The 16890-nt window shown below is 44.5% G+C and overlaps 1 long non-coding RNA gene across 1 annotated transcript in view; it reads left to right on the top strand.

Moving 5' to 3' along the window:
- Positions 1 to 16890, top strand: part of LOC138674295 (uncharacterized) — a 151040-nt gene that overhangs the window by 60746 nt on the left and 73404 nt on the right. The window contains exon 3 of the long non-coding RNA XR_011320585.1: positions 1462 to 1627. This is a non-coding gene — a long non-coding RNA (uncharacterized lncRNA). The remainder of the gene's footprint in view (positions 1 to 1461; positions 1628 to 16890) is intronic.

Raw genomic sequence — 16890 nt, 5'->3', positions numbered from 1 at the left:
CCAGAATTTGTTGAATGTGTTTTGGGGACAAGAAGCCATAGCACTTTTCTAGAACCTTTGAACTACCAGTAACTTGGAAGCCCCCTATATTTCCGTGAACAGATTAGGGACCTGAGTGGGGACTTGTTTTTTTTGTGGATTCAGTTGGAGCTTTAATTGGGAACATTTTACATAATGTTTGGGATGACATTTACCCAGCACTCTATGCTAAGCACTTATATTGGGGTTTCCATCTAAATCTCTAAGTGACGTGATTCAGATGAAACCTCTGAGGGGTCCATTCACTATAATGAGGCAGCAGAGTTACCCTTGACTCTGTCTGGCATCTGTTCAGCATTGTCCTTTTCTGAAGTGCAGAAAACTATGGCGGATTGCCCTGTTATGCACGCCTAAAAAGATGGATACCACCGGATCACAGGCCAGACAGAGTCCACATTGCCTTCATCTGCCTCATTATAGGGAATCTTCCACCAGGGTTCCATCTGAATCATGCATTTCAGAGACTTACACAGAAACCAAGAAACCACGGTGTAAGAGCTCAGCATAGAGCGCAAGATAAATGTGAGTGGAGCTTTACTGCGATCTTTGGGAGGCACAATTAACAAATCAACAGCAGGTGAAAAATTGGTTTTATTTATTTTTTACACTGTATAAGTGATTAGATGACTTTATTCTTTGGGTCGATGTAATTACAGTGATACCAGATTTTTTTTTTTTATGTTTGGCTGCTGTCACACACTTAAAGTTGTTTTTACTGCAAAAACAAGCTTTTGCATCTCCATATTTTGAGAGCTATAATTTTTCCATATTTCTGCCAACAGAGTCGTGTGAGGGCTTGTTGACCTTTTTATTAGTACCATTTTCAGACATTTTTTGATCGCTTTCTATTACATAAAGCAGCAATTTAAGAATTGTTTATTTTTATGCCATTACGCGTGTGGTAGTATTGATAAAGCAGCTTTATTCTTCGGGTTTGTACGATTACAGCGATACCACATTTGCATAGTTTTTTTTTTTTTTTAAATAATAAAAAATAATTAATAGAAAAAATAATTATTTTTGCATCGCTTTATTCTGAGAGCTATAACTTTTTTATTTTTCCGCCCACATTCCGACAGAATTACTTTTTCAGAGATACAATTATTTTTTCACATTTGTGTTTTAATAGTTTTATTCAAATTTTTGTTCGGTGGTATGATGAGAAAGCATAGTTTTTTTTCTTCATTTTTTTAACGGCGTTCACTGAAGGGGTTAATTAGTGTGACAGTTTTATAGTTCAGGTCATTTCGGTCACACCGGTACCCAATATGTATACTTTTTTTATTGTTATTATTGTCTTTACATAAAAAATGAATTTATTGGATTTATATTTTTTCATTTTTTTTGTTCTTTATTTTGTGATTTTTAAAAATAAATAAATATATTTTTACAATTTTTAATAACTTTTTTACATTCTCCCAGGATCTGCCATCAACTTCCCCTGCCCCGATCGCTGATGTAATACTCTGCTTTGCTTTTTGGGGAAAAGAGCAATGATCCAAGAGTACCAATTTATGAAAAAAATGCCCCTGAAGAAGCCTGGTCTGAAACGTGTGATGGCTCCTCCGTGTACCTGTGCTACCATTAGGTAATACACTGCCAATTTGATTTATGGTAATACCATATATACACCATTTGCCAACTGATCCTTTTATTCGGCACAGAGATTTGGTGCCAGATTATTCTGACAACTCGCGCGACATTCTCGCATTGCAGTTGCAAGTGTGACCTCGGCCTTCGTGTGATCTATAGCAGGGGTGTCAAACTTCATTCCTGGAGGGCTGCAAACAGGTCATGTTTTCAGGATTTCCTTGTACTGCACAGGTGATAATTTAATCACCTACACAAATAATGAGTTGGTGATTAAATTATCACCTGTGCACTACAAGGAAATGCTGAAAACATGACCTGTTTGCAGCCCTCGAGGAATGCAGTTTGACACCCCTGATCTATAGCATTAATATGCCATGGAACTAGAATGTATTTGAACTATACGATATCTGAGACCTACCAAAAATGAAAGAAAATTAGACTATTCATATCCATATTTATGTCTTTTCAATTATTTTTTTAGCCCTTTCCCACAAAAATACATTGTGTTCATGTCCTGGGAGGGAGTCTTTAGGTGTGGTGGCTAGGGTTGAGCGAAACGGGTCGAACATTTTCAAAAGTCGCCGACTTTTGGCTAAGTCGGGGTTTCATGAAACCCGATCCGACCCCTGTGCGGGGTCGGCCATGCGGTACGCGACTTTCGCGCCAAAGTCGCGTTTCAATGACGCGAAAAGCGCCATTTCTCAGCCAATGAAGGTAAACGCAGAGTGTGGGCAGCGTGATGACATAGGTCCTGGTCCCCACCATCTTAGAGAAGGGCATTGCAGTGATTGGCTTGCTGTCTGCGACGTCACAGGGGCTATAAAGAGGCGTTCCCGCCGACCGCCATCTTACTGCTGCTGATCTGAGCTTAGGGAGAGGTTGCTGCCGCTTTGTCAGAAGCAGGGATAGCGTTAGGCAGGGTCCATTAACCACAAAACCGCTTGTGCTGCAGCGATTTGCACTGTCCAACACCACCCTCGGTGTGCAGGGACAGTGGAAGTTTTTTTTTTTTTTTTTTTCCCCTCAGCGCTGTAGCTCATTGGGCTGCCCTAGAAGGCTCCCTGATAGCTGCATTGCTGTGTGTACGCCGCTGTGCAAACCAACTGCTTTTTTCAAAGCACAAATCCTCTTGTTCCTTCCTTTCTGCACAGCTATCTTTTTTGTTTGTCCACACTTTTTATTTCATTTGTGCATCAGTCCACTCCTTATTGCTGCCTGCCATACCTGGCTGAGATTACTGCAGGCAGGGAGATAGTAGCTGCCTGCCATACCTGGCTGAGATTACTGCAGGCAGGGAGATAGTAATTGTAGGACATTCCCTGTTTTTTTTTTTTTTTTTTTTTTGGTGGGAGATTAAGATTGGCAATTTGGCATTTCTGCTAGAGTGCCATCCCTGTGTGTGCCATCTCTCTCACATAGTGGGCCATAGAAAGCCTTTTCATTTTTCTGTATTTTTTTTTGTGGGGTGTATAAATTCTCCCTGATAAAAATACAGTGGGAGATTAATATTGGCCTTTGGGCTTGTGTGCCAGTCCTGAGTGTGCCATCTCTCTCACAAATAGTGGGCCATAGAAAGCCTATTTATTTTTTTTTTTGGTTTTATAAATTCTCCCTGAAAAAAAGGGAGATTAATATTGGCCTCTGGGCTTGTGTGCCAGTCCTGAGCGTGCCATCTGTGCCAGCCCTGAGCGTGCCATCTCTCTCACAAATAGTGGGCCATAGAAAGCCTATTTAATTTTTTTTTTTGTTTTATAAATTTTCCCTGAAAAAAGGGAGATTAATATTGGCCTCTGGGCTTGTGTGCCAGTTGTGAGCGTGCCATCTGTGCCAGTCCTGAGCGTGCCATCTCTCTCACAAATAGTGGGCCATAGAAAGCCTATTTAAATATTTTTTTGGTTTTATAAATTCTCCCAGAAAAAAAGGGAGATTAATATTGGCCTCTGGGCTTGTGTGCCAGTCCTGAGCGTGCCATCTGTGCCAGCCAGCCCTGAGCGTGCCATCTCTCTCACAAATAGTGGGCCATAGAAAGCCTATTTAATTTTTTTTTTTGTTTTATCAATTTTCCCTGAAAAAAGGGAGATTAATATTGGCCTCTGGGCTTGTGTGCCAGTTGTGAGCGTGCCATCTGTGCCAGTCCTGAGCGTGCCATCTCTCTCACAAATAGTGGGCCATAGAAAGCCTATTTAAATATTTTTTTGGTTTTATAAATTCTCCCAGAAAAAAAGGGAGATTAATATTGGCCTCTGGGCTTGTGTGCCAGTCCTGAGCGTGCCATCTGTGCCAGCCAGCCCTGAGCGTGCCATCTCTCTCACAAATAGTGGGCCATAGAAAGCCTATTTAATTTTTTTTTTTGTTTTATCAATTTTCCCTGAAAAAAGGGAGATTAATATTGGCCTCTGGGCTTGTGTGCCAGTTGTGAGCGTGCCATCTGTGCCAGTCCTGAGCGTGCCATCTCTCTCACAAATAGTGGGCCATAGAAAGCCTATTTAAATATTTTTTTGGTTTTATAAATTCTCCCAGAAAAAAAGGGAGATTAATATTGGCCTCTGGGCTTCTGTGCCAGTCCTGAGCGTGCCATCTGTGCCAGTCCTGAGCGTCCCATCTCTCTCACAAATAGTGGGCCATAGAAAGCCTATTTTATTTTTTTTTTGGGTTTTAGAAATTCTCCCTGAAAAAAGGGAGATTAATATTGGCCTCTGGGCTTGTGTGCCAGTTGTGAGCGTGCCATCTGTGCCAGTCCTGAGCGTGCCATCTCTCTCACAAATAGTGGGCCATAGAAAGCCTATTTAAATATTTTTTTGGTTTTATAAATTCTCCCAGAAAAAAAGGGAGATTAATATTGGCCTCTGGGCTTCTGTGCCAGTCCTGAGCGTGCCATCTGTGCCAGTCCTGAGCGTCCCATCTCTCTCACAAATAGTGGGCCATAGAAAGCCTATTTTATTTTTTTTTTGGGTTTCAGAAATTCTCCCTGGAAAAAAAAAGGGAGATTAATATTGCCCTTTGGGCTTGTGTGCCAGTACTAAGCGTTCCATCTCTCTCTCTCTCTCAGTCAGTGGGCCATAGAACGCATATTTTTGGTTTTATTTGTTTTCTAAATTCTCCCTGAAAAAATCATTTTATTTTATTTGGTTTCTAAATTCTTCCTGATAAAATCATATTTTTTTTATTATTTTTATTTCTAAAGTCTCCCTGAAAAAAAAAAAAAAAAAACAACCAAAAAAACAGTGGGAGATTAATATTGGCCTTTCTGCTTGTGTGCCAGTCTTGACTCCTGGGTGTGCCATCTCTCTCTCTCTCTCTCTCTCTCTCTCTCTCTCTCTCCAATTGTGGTCCATAGAAAGCCTATATTTTTTTTCCTTGATTTGGGTTCTAAAATCTACCAGAGAAAATAACTACATCAATCATTGGTAGAAAAATATTGGCCTCTGGGTTTGTGTGCCACTCCTGACTCCTGTGTGCGTCATCTCTCAGTCAGTGGGCCATAGAACGCCTATTTTTGGTTTTATTTGTTTTCTAAATTCTCCCTGAAAAAATCATTTTATTTTATTTGGTTTCTAAATTCTTCCTGATAAAATCATATTTTTTTTATTATTTTTTTTTCTAAAGTCTCCCTGAAAAAAAAAAAAAAAAACAGTGGGAGATTAATATTGGCCTTTCTGCTTGTGTGCCAGTCTTGACTCCTGGGTGCGTCATCTCTCAGTCAGTGGGCCATAGAACGCCTATTTTTGGTTTTATTTGTTTTATAAATTCTCCCTGAAAAAATCATTTTATTTTATTTGGTTTCTAAATTCTTCCTGATAAAATCATATTTTTTTTATTATTTTTTTTTCTAAAGTCTCCCTGAAAAAAAAAAAAAAAAAACAACCAAAAAAAACAGTGGGAGATTAATATTGGCCTTTCTGCTTGTGTGCCAGTCTTGACTCCTGGGTGCGTCATCTCTCAGTCAGTGGGCCATAGAACGCCTATTTTTGGTTTTATTTGTTTTATAAATTCTCCCTGAAAAAATCATTTTATTTTATTTGGTTTCTAAATTCTTCCTGATAAAATCATATTTTTTTTATTATTTTTTTTTCTAAAGTCTCCCTGAAAAAAAAAAAAAAAAAAACAACCAAAAAAAACAGTGGGAGATTAATATTGGCCTTTCTGCTTGTGTGCCAGTCATGACTCCTGGGTGTGCCATCTCTCTCTCTCTCTCTCTCTCTCTCTCTCTCTCTCTCTCTCTCTCTCCAATTGTGGTCCATAGAAAGCCTATATTTTTTTTCCTTGATTTGGGTTCTAAAATCTACCAGAGAAAATAACTACATCAATCATTGGTAGAAAAATATTGGCCTCTGGGTTTGTGTGCCACTCCTGACTCCTGTGTGCGTCATCTCTCAGTCAGTGGGCCATAGAACGCCTATTTTTGTTTTTATTTGTTTTATAAATTCTCCCTGAAAAAATCATTTTATTTTATTTGGTTTCTAAATTCTTCCTGATAAAATCATATTTTTTTTATTATTTTTTTTTCTAAAGTCTCCCTGAAAAAAAAAAAAACAAAAAAAAACAAAAAAAAAACAGTGGGAGATTAATATTGGCCTTTCTGCTTGTGTGCCAGTCTTGACTCCTGGGTGTGCCATCTCTCTCTCTCTCTCTCTCCAATTGTGGTCCATAGAAAGCCTACATTTTTTTTCCTTGATTTGGGTTCCAAAATCTACCAGAGAAAATAACTCCATCAATCATTGGTAGAAAAATATTGGCCTCTGGGCTTGTGTGCCACTCCTGATTCCTGTGTGCGTCATCTCTCACTCAGTGGCCCATAGAAAGCATATAGTTTGTTACATTTGTTTTCTAAATTCTCCCTGCAAAAATCTATTTTTTTTTTTTTGGGGGGTTTCTAAAGTGTTCCTGAAAAAAATAAAAATAAAAAAAAAATAATAGTGTGACATTAATATTAACATTTGTGCTTCAGTGACAGTCCTGCGTGTGGGGCATCTCTCTAATTTGCAGCCACCAAAAAAAGAGTGTGTAACATTGGGCCTGATTTTCGCTGTGGTCTCACCAACCTGTAAAGGGGTAGCTAAATCATACTGAAGTTATAGCTCACCGTGTAAGTTGTGTGACTGCAACAAATAACGTTAGTTTGGTTACGTTTTTAAAACAATGAGGAAGTCTAGTGGAAGAGGTCGTGGCCGGGGGCGTTCATTGTCAGCTGGTAATGAGGGTAGTGGTAGTGGTGGAGCATCAGGTGGTCGTGGGGGAAAAAATATTGCACCTAAGTCTGGAGCTGTGGAGCCAGGTTCGTCGTCCGGCTACACAAGGCCTCGAACGCTCCCTTTTCTGGGATTAGGAAAACCGCTTTTAAAGCCGGAGCAGCAAGAGCAAGTTTTGGCTTATCTTGCTGACTCAGCCTCTAGCTCTTTTGCCTCATCTCGTGAAACTGGTAAAAGTAAAAGCAGCGCGTCGTTAGTGGATGTTCACGGTCAGGGACAAGTCACTTCCTTGTCCTCTTCAGCAAAAACAACAACAGAGAAGAATGCAGCAGGCGACACAACGGGTTACTCCATGGAGCTCTTTACACATACCGTCCCTGGCTTAGAAAGTGAAGCAGTTAACAGTCCATGCCCATTACAAATTGAATCTGACATGGAGTGCACTGACGCACAGCCACAGCCAGACTACTATGCTGGTCCTTTGACTCAGACCACAACATTGCCCTCGCAGGGTGCTGATCAAGAATCAGACCCTGATGAGACTATGTTGCCCCATCACGAACGCTATACCACCGAACGACACGGTGACACAGACGAAGTTGCGCAGGAGGTACAAGAAGAGTTATTAGATGACCCAGTTCTTGACCCCGATTGGCAGCCATTGGGGGAACAGGGTGCAGGCGGCAGCAGTTCTGAAGCAGAGGAGGAGGAGGGGCCGCAGCAGGCATCAACATCGCCACAGGTTCCATCTGCCGGGCCCGTATCTTGCCCAAAACGCGTGGCAAAGCCAAAACCTGGTGGAGGACAGCGTGGCCATCCGGTTAAAGCTCAGTCTGCAATGCCTGAAAAGGTATCCGATGCTAGAAAGAGTGCAGTCTGGCATTTTTTTAAACAACATCCAATTGATCAGCGCAAAGTCATCTGTCAAAAATGTTCTACTTCCTTAAGCAGAGGTCAGAATCTGAAAAGTCTCAATACTAGTTGCATGCATAGACATTTAACCACCATGCATTTGAAAGCTTGGACTAACTACCAAACGTCCCTTAAGGTTGTTGCACCCTCGGCCAATGAAGCTAGTCATCAACGCAACATCCCTTCCGGCAGTGTAGGACCACCATTTAGCGCACCACCTGCTGTATCTGTGCAGGTATCTTTGCCAGGCCAAAGCAGTCAGGGTCAGGGAATCACCAGTTTCGTAGTAGGAAACACTGCATCTAGGGCACCGGCGGCAACAATACCATCTCCCACCGTCTCTCAGTCTGCCATGTCCACCGGCACCCCCGCTAGTTCCACGATCTCCAGCTCTCCAGTCCAGCTCACCCTACATGAGACTATGGTTAGAAAAAGGAAATACTTAGCCTCGCATCCGCGTACACAGGGTTTGAACGCCCACATAGCTAGACTAATCTCGTTAGAGATGATGCCCTACCGGTTAGTTGAAAGCGAAGCTTTCAAAGACCTGATGGACTACGCTGTACCACGCTACGAGCTACCCAGTCGACACTTTTTTTCCAGAAAAGCCATCCCAGCCCTCCACCAGCATGTTAAAGAGCGCATCGTCCATGCACTCAGGCAATCTGTGAGCACAAAGGTGCACCTGACAACAGATGCATGGACCAGTAGGCATGGCCAGGGACGTTACGTGTCCATCACGGCACACTGGGTAAATGTGGTGGATTCAGGGTCCACAGGGGACAGCAAGTTTGGGACAGTTCTGCCTAGCCCACGGTCTAGTAAACAGTTGTCTGTAGCCGTTCGCACCCCCTCCTCCTCCTCCTCCTCGTCCTCCTGCAGAAGCAAGAGCTCGTCCACAGACCGCAGTCGCACAAACACTCCATCCGCACCTGCCACTGTTGCACACCAGGTCTCCCATTATGGGGCAGCTACTGGCATACGTCAGCAGGCTGTATTGGCTATGAAGTGTTTGGGCGACAATAGACACACCGCGGAAGTTCTGTCCGAGTTCTTGCAGCAAGAAACGCAGTCGTGGCTGGGCACTGTAGATCTTGAGGCAGGCAAGGTAGTGAGTGATAACGGAAGGAATTTCATGGCTGCCATCTCCCTTTCCCAACTGAAACACATTCCTTGCCTGGCTCACACCTTAAACCTGGTGGTGCAGTGCTTCCTGAAAAGTTATCCGGGGTTATCCGACCTGCTCCTCAAAGTGCGTGGACTTTGCGCACATATCCGCCGTTCGCCTGTACACTCCAGCCGTATGCAGACCTATCAGCGTTCTTTGAACCTTCCCCAGCATCGCCTAATCATAGACGTTGCAACAAGGTGGAACTCAACACTGCACATGCTTCAGAGACTGTGCGAACAGAGGCGGGCTGTTATGTTTTTGTGGGAGGATACACATACACGGGCAGGCAGTAGGATGGCAGACATGGAGTTGTCAGGTGTGCAGTGGTCGAAGATTCAAGACATGTGTCAAGTCCTTCAGTGTTTTGAGGAATGCACACGGCTGGTTAGTGCAGACAACGCCATAATAAGCATGAGCATCCCCCTAATGCGTCTGCTGATGCAAAGTTTGACGCACATAAAGGATCAGGCGTCTGCACCAGAGGAAGAGGAAAGCCTTGATGACAGTCAGCGATTGTCTGGTCAGGGCAGTGTACATGACGAGGTACCGGGCGAAGAGGAGGTGGAGGATGAGGAGGATGATGGGGATGAGTATATTTTTAATGAGGAAGCTTTCCCGGGGGCACGGGAAATTGGTGGCGTGGCAAGGCCGGGTTCTGGTTTTTTGAGGGACACAAGTGACGTAGATTTGCCTGCAACTGCCCCTCAACCAAGCACAACCGCAGATTTGACAACGGGAACTTTGGCCCACATGGCGGATTATGCCTTGCGTATCCTCAAAAGGGACACACGCATTACAAAAATGATGAACGATGACGATTACTGGTTGGCCTGCCTCCTTGATCCTCGCTATAAAGGCAAATTGCAAAATATTATGCCACATGAGAACTTGGAACTAATATTAGCAACAAAACAATCAACTCTTGTTGACCGTTTGCTTCTGGCATTCCCTGCACACAGCGCCCGTGATCGTTCTCACACGAGCTCCAGGGGCCAGCAGACCAGAGGTGTTAGAGGGGCAGAAATCAGAAGTGGCGTTGGACAGAGGGGTTTTCTGACCAGGTTGTGGAGTGATTTTTCTATGACCGCAGACAGGACAGGTACTGCAGCATCAATTCAAAGTGACAGGAGACAACATTTGTCCAGTATGGTTACAAACTATTTTTCATCCCTTATCGACGTTCTCCCTCAACCGTCATTCCCATTTGATTACTGGGCATCCAAATTAGACACCTGGCCAGAATTGGCAGAATATGCATTGCAGGAGCTTGCTTGCCCGGCAGCTAGTGTCCTATCAGAAAGAGTATTCAGTGCTGCAGGTTCAATACTAACAGAAAAAAGGACTCGTCTGGCTACCCAAAATGTAGATGATCTAACCTTCATTAAAATGAACCACAACTGGATTTCAAAATCTTTTGCCCCACCCTGCCCGGCTGACACCTAGCTTTCCTATGAAAAGGTCTTGCCTGTGGACTATTCTGAATGACTTTTCCAATCTCGTAATTTTCTTCACCTGATTGTCCAGCATACGACATGTTTCCACCTCACGAAATGGCCAAACTCCCCACACGGGGCCGTGCTATCGCCACTTTGCGCTTGGACCCTTGAGAGTGCTGTTTGTCTGAAGAGGTGGGTGTGGCCGCTTTTGGTCGACGGCACTGCCACTGGGTCCCTCATAGTACAATAAAGTGTCTCTGGCGGTGGTGGTGCGCACCCAACGTCAGACACACCGTTGTAATATGAGGGGCCCTGTGCCTGTACCGCCGGCCACAAGACAGTTCCCCCCCCCAGCTCAAACAGTGCTCTACCACTAGCAAAATTATCTCTCACAGCTTCACCAATGTGTAGTCTAGCCGCTGACATCCTTCAATGCCTGGCACTGACAATACCATTGTTTTGACATTTTTGTTATGTTAGGCCTTCGAAGCCTGTCTGCGGTCCCTTCTTTCTACAACTACTACACTGACCAGGCCACTGCTGGCCGTGTTACCCTGGAACCAATTTAAAAGTGCCTACAGTCAGCCCAATTTTGTTATGTTAGGCCTTCGAAGACTGTCTGCCGTCACTCCTTCCACTAGACTTCCACTGACCATACACTGCTGCCCATGTACCCCTGGAACCAATTTAAAGTGCCTACAGCCAGCCCAATTTTGTTATGTTAGGCCTTCGAAGCCTGTCTGCGGTCACTCCTTCCACTAGACTTCCACTGACCAGACCACTGCTGCCCGTGTACCCCTGGAACCAATTTAAAAGTGCCTACAGCCAGCCCAAGTTTGTTATGTTAGGCCTTGGAAGCCTGTCTGCGGTCACTCCTTCCACTAGACTTCCACTGACCAGACCACTGCTGCCCGTGTACCCCTGGAACCAATTTAAAAGTGCCTACAGCCAGCCCAAGTTTGTTATGTTAGGCCTTGGAAGCCTGTCTGCGGTCACTCCTTCCACTAGACTTCCACTGACCAGACCACTGCTGCCCGTGTACCCCTGGAACCAATTTAAAAGTGCCTACAGCCAGCCCAAGTTTGTTATGTTAGGCCTTGGAAGCCTGTCTGCGGTCACTCCTTCCACTAGACTTCCACTGACCAGACCACTGCTGCCCGTGTACCCCTGGAACCAATTTAAAAGTGCCTACAGCCAGCCCAAGTTTGTTATGTTAGGCCTTGGAAGCCTGTCTGCGGTCACTCCTTCCACTAGACTTCCACTGACCAGACCACTGCTGCCCGTGTACCCCTGGAACCAATTTAAAATTGCCTACAGCCAGCCCAATTTTTTTATTTTAGGCCTTCGATGCCTGTCTGCGGTCCATTCTTTCAACTACTACTACACTGACCAGGTCACTGCTGCCCGTGTACCCCTGGAACCAATTTAAAATTGCCTACAGCCATGTGTTATTATTTTAGGCCTTCGATGCCTGTCTGCGGTCACTCCTTCCACTAGGCCTCCACTGACCACACCACTGCTGTCCGTGTACCCCTGGAACCAATTTAAAATTGCCTACAGCCATGTGTTATTATTTTAGGCCTTCGATGCCTGTCTGCGGTCCATTCTTTCAACTACTACTACACTGACCAGGGCACTGCTGGCCGTGTACCCCTGGAACCAACATCAGAAAATATAAAAATAAGTATTTTGCTTATAAAAAAGAAAATACTGGTGAGATATCAAATGCAGACATTTTAACATTAAAAACAAACACACAACTCTAATCTGGTACAGTACTAAAAATGGCCACCAGCTACAATTACTTTCTCCTGCAAGTAGTTAACTGAAAGTTTTTTTAAATTGAAAACACACATATGGCATCCACCGAGTGTTGTCCTGTCGCGTCTTCTTTATATTATTGCCGAGAAGATGCAAAATAATGAAAATAATAAAATCATTAATTACCAAAATAATAGAGAAAGTCAACACCACATTGCAAATAAACATTCATTCCAAATAAAGAAGCAGGGCGCGTCCGAGGGTGAGTATATACCTAATAAGAATATAATCACCCTCGGACGCGCAATGCTTATTTCCAACAGCCTTCCTTCCTAAGAATCAGCCCTTCCGTCGTGTAGAGAGACGTTGTGTTACACTCCAAGGTGTTCCCCAGGTTGCCTTTCCTGAGCTTCGATCTTCCGGCTCTCGTTTAGTAGTTCTTGGAAACTACTCTGCATTAGGCCTTCAAATTGGGTATGGGGTGTAGAGAGATGGTGTGTTCCACTCCAAGGTGTTCCCCAGGTTGCCTTTCCTGAGCTTCGATCTTCCGGCTCTCGTTTAGTAGTTGTTGGAAACTACGCTGCATTAGGCCTTCAAATTGGGTATGGGGTGTAGCGAGAGGGTGTGTTACACTCCAAGGTGTTCCCCAGGTTGCCTTTCCTGAGCTTCGATCTTCCGGCTCTCGTTTAGTAGTTCTTGGAAACTACACTGCATTAGGCCTTCAAATTGGGTATGGGGTGTAGAGAGAGGGTGTGTTACACTCCAAGGTGTTCCCCAGGTTGCCTTTCCTGAGCTTCGATATTCCGGCTCTCGTTTAGTAGTTGTCGGAAACTACGCTGCATTAGGCCTACAAATTGGGTATGGGGCGTAGAGAGAGGGTGTGTTACACTCCAAGGTGTTCCCCAGGTTGCCTTTCCTGAGCTTCGATATTCCGGCTCTCGTTTAGTAGTTGTCGGAAACTACGCTGCATTAGGCCTACAAATTGGGTATGGGGTGTAGAGAGAGGGTGTGTTACACTCCAAGGTGTTCCCCAGGTTGCCTTTCCTGAGCTTCGATCTTCATGCTCTCGTTTAGTAGTTGTCGGAAACTACGCTGCATTAGGCCTACAAATTGGGTATGGGGTGTAGAGAGAGGGTTTGTTACACTCCAAGGTGTTCCCCAGGTTGCCTTTCCTGAGCTTCGATCTTCCGGCTCTCGTTTAGTAGTTGTTGGAAACTACGCTGCATTAGGCCTTCAAATTGGGTATGGGGTGTAGCGAGAGGGTGTGTTACACTCCAAGGTGTTCCCCAGGTTGCCTTTCCTGAACTTCTATCTTCAGGCTCTCATTAAATTGTGGTTAAACGGAACAACTGCATTTGGCGTACTAGTTGGTTTGGGGCCTACTATCGGTGTCTGACACTCCTTGCTGTTCTCCTGGTTTCCTGTCCTGAAATTCCGTTTTCAGGCGCTCGTTAAGTAGTTGTTAATGTTAGACTGCATTTGGCCTACTAGTTGGGTTGGGGCCTACTATCGGTGTCTGCCACTCCTTGCTGTTCTCCTCCACTGAACAAAGCTGTGCCGCCTGTTTACTACGGTTGCCAATTTTGAACTGCATTTCGACTACTTACTGATTTGGCCCTACTCTCTGTGTCAGCCTCTCATTCCAGTTGTCCTCCACTGCAATGCCCCCTGGTTATTCCTGTGTTACCAATTTTGAACTGCATTTAGCCCACTTTCTTCTTTGGGCCTATATCTGTGTTTCCACTTCATCGTGCCCATTGCCCAGCCAGTGATAGATGAGTCTGCTGGTACATTGACCCATAACGCAACATTCCCCGTGCACGCTACACAACAACATTGTGACCCTGCTGAAAGTCAGGTTGCTCTTCCCGCATACCATACCACCTTACACGGGGACAAAGAGGAAGGTGCAGATGAAAGTGCAGGTTCCTTCATCAGGTGGGGGGAGGAATACTAGTTGGCGACGTCACTGGCACAGGGCCTCTCATAGTACGCAAAAGTGTTGCTGCCGGTGGGAGGCGCCCCCGCCGTGCAAACACACCGCTGTACTTTGAGGGGCCCTGTGCCAGTGCCAATGCCAACGAGTGGGCCCCCCCTGCTTGCTCAGGTTCACAGCACTTGCAAAGTTGAAATACTTACCTCTCCCTGCTCCACTGCCGTGACGTGGTCCAGATTTCCTGGGCCCACTAATTACTTGAACCAGCCCTACCCCCCACAACTTTAGCCAAATGACCCCCAATTTCAAATGCCTTCCAATTATTATAAGGTAAATTACGCTTGACAAGCTTCATTAAGAAGAATGGATGGTTTTGACATTAAAATGGCCACTCTAGGTGTTTTCCTGGCCCCCACTCACTGCCGACTATGCTGCCCCATTGACTTGCATTGGGTTTCGTGTTTCGGTCGATCCCGACTTTACGTCATAATCGGCCGATTTCACTCGACCCGACTTTGGACATAGTCGGGTTTCGCAAAACCCGGCTCGACTCTAAAAAGGTCAAGGTCGCTCAACTCTAGTGGTGGCGGCTCAGGAGCTGAACTCACCTCTACAAGTGGATGATGCCAGCTGTATTTTGTCTCTCACAGCACTTGAGAACTTCTGGCCACAGCTGTTAACCATTTAAATGCTGGTGTCAATTTCTGGCAGGTGCATTTAAATGGAACACTCGCCAGTGCTCACGTGTGTCATCTTAATTCACCCCCCGTGATGAGGTTTAGGAGGCCTGATGGGTTATAATGACAGCTGGGTTGTCATCTTTGTCCTCCTGTGAAGCACAACCACGGGCTGACCTTCATAGCAGACTGAGATTTTTCACTATATATTGCAATACTGTGGAACTGCAGGATCGCAGGTGCAAGTGTCTTGAAGGAACAAAAAAATTACCGTATTTTCCGGCGTATAAGACGACTGGGCGTATAAGACGACCCCCATCTTTTCCAGTTAAAATATAAAATCTTCTCAAAAGTCGGGGGTTGTCTTATATGCCGGGTGTCGTCTTATAGGGTGGGTGCCGAGCAATCTGCGGTCGACGTATATAGTGGGGGGGGGGGAGGGTGAGTGGTCCCGATGACGAGGTGAGGGAGCGCCTCACCAGGAAGGTGTAAGTGAAGCAAACTGTCAGCGTCTGGGATGCCAGGGTTATGCAAAAAAGAGAGAGAGAGCGGTGCTGTGCCTATAAAAACACTCCTCTTTCACTAATCTGGCTCAACCTTGTATCCTATTATCTCCTCTGGTTCATTTACACCTTCCCGGTGAGGTGCCCCTTGACCTCGTCATTGGGATCGCTCCCCCCACAATATGCGGCAACCGCAGATTACTCCGCACCTGCCCTATAAGACGACACCTGGCGTATAAGACAATACCCGACTTTTGAGAGAATTTTCAGGGGTTAAAAAGTAGTCTTATACGCCAGAAAATACAGTACTCAAAAAATAAAGAAAAAAATTAAAGCATTTTAATACATATAACAGTTCAAATCACTACCTTTTCCGTCATGAAAGAAATAACATAAATAATTAACACATGTTTGATATTAACTTACAGTACTTTTGTCTGGTCCATTTTTGGAGTTTTGTGTGAAATGATCAATGTTTTGCTTTTTGCTTCATTCTCTTTTGTGTTTTTTTCATTGAAGACAAATTAAATGAAGATAATAATACCAAATAATTTGTGCTTGCAATCATTTTCAGGAAGAAACTGAGTAATATCTGACAGAATACCAGGGGTGTCAATACTTTTGGCCACAACTGTATATACAGTCATGGCCAAAAGTATTGACACCCCTGCAATTCTCTCAGATAATACTCATTTTCTTCCTGAAAATGATTGCAAACACAAATTCTTTGGTATTATTATCTTCATTTAATTTGTCTTCAATGAAGAAAACACAAAAGAGAATGAAGCAAAAAGCAAAACATTGATCATTTCACACAAAACTCCAAAAATGGGCCAGACAAAAGTATTGGCACCCTCAGCCTAATACTTGATTGCACAACCTTTAGCCAAAATAACTGCAACCAACCGCTTCCAGTAACTATCAATGAGTTTCTTACAATGCTCTGCTGGAATTTTAGACCATTCTTCTTTGGCAAACTGCTCCAGATCCCTGATATTAGAAGTCTCCAGTGCTTTCTCTCAAACCATATTCTAGTGCTTTTTGAAGTGTGTTTTGGGTCATTGTCCTGCTGGAAGACCCATGACCTCTGAGGGAGCCCCAGCTTTCTCACACTGGGCCCTACATTATGCTGCAAAATTTGTTGGTAGTCTTCAGACTTCATAATGCCGTGCACACGGTCAAGCAGTCCAGTGCCAGAGGCAGCAAAGCAACCCCGAAACATCAGGGAACCTCCGCCATGTTTGACTGTAGGGACCGTGTTCTTTTCTTTGAATGCCTCTTTTTTTCTCCTGTAAACGCTATGTTGATGCCTTTGCCCAAAAAACTCTACTTTTGTCTCATCTGACCAGAGAACATTCTTCCAAAACGTTTTAGGCTTTTTCAGGTAAGTTTTGGCAAACTCCAGCCTGGCTTTTTTATGTCTCGAGGTAAGAAGTGGGGTCTTCCTGGGTCTTCTACCATACAGTCCCTTTTCATTCAGACGCCGACGGATAGTACAGGTTGACACTGTTGTACCCTCGGACTGCAGGGCAGCTTTATCTTGTTTGGATGTTAGTCAAGGTTCTTTATCCAACATCCGCACAATCTTGTGTTAAAATCTCTTGTCAATTTTTCTTTTCCGTCCACATCTAGGGAGGTTAGCCACAGTGCCATGGGCTTTAAACTTCTTGATG

This window comes from Ranitomeya imitator, chromosome 4 (genome assembly GCF_032444005.1).
Source record: "Ranitomeya imitator isolate aRanImi1 chromosome 4, aRanImi1.pri, whole genome shotgun sequence".
Classification (NCBI taxonomy): Eukaryota; Metazoa; Chordata; class Amphibia; order Anura; family Dendrobatidae; genus Ranitomeya; species Ranitomeya imitator.
Note: the sequence above shows the minus strand (reverse complement) of the source record. Positions and strands in the feature narration are given on the sequence as shown.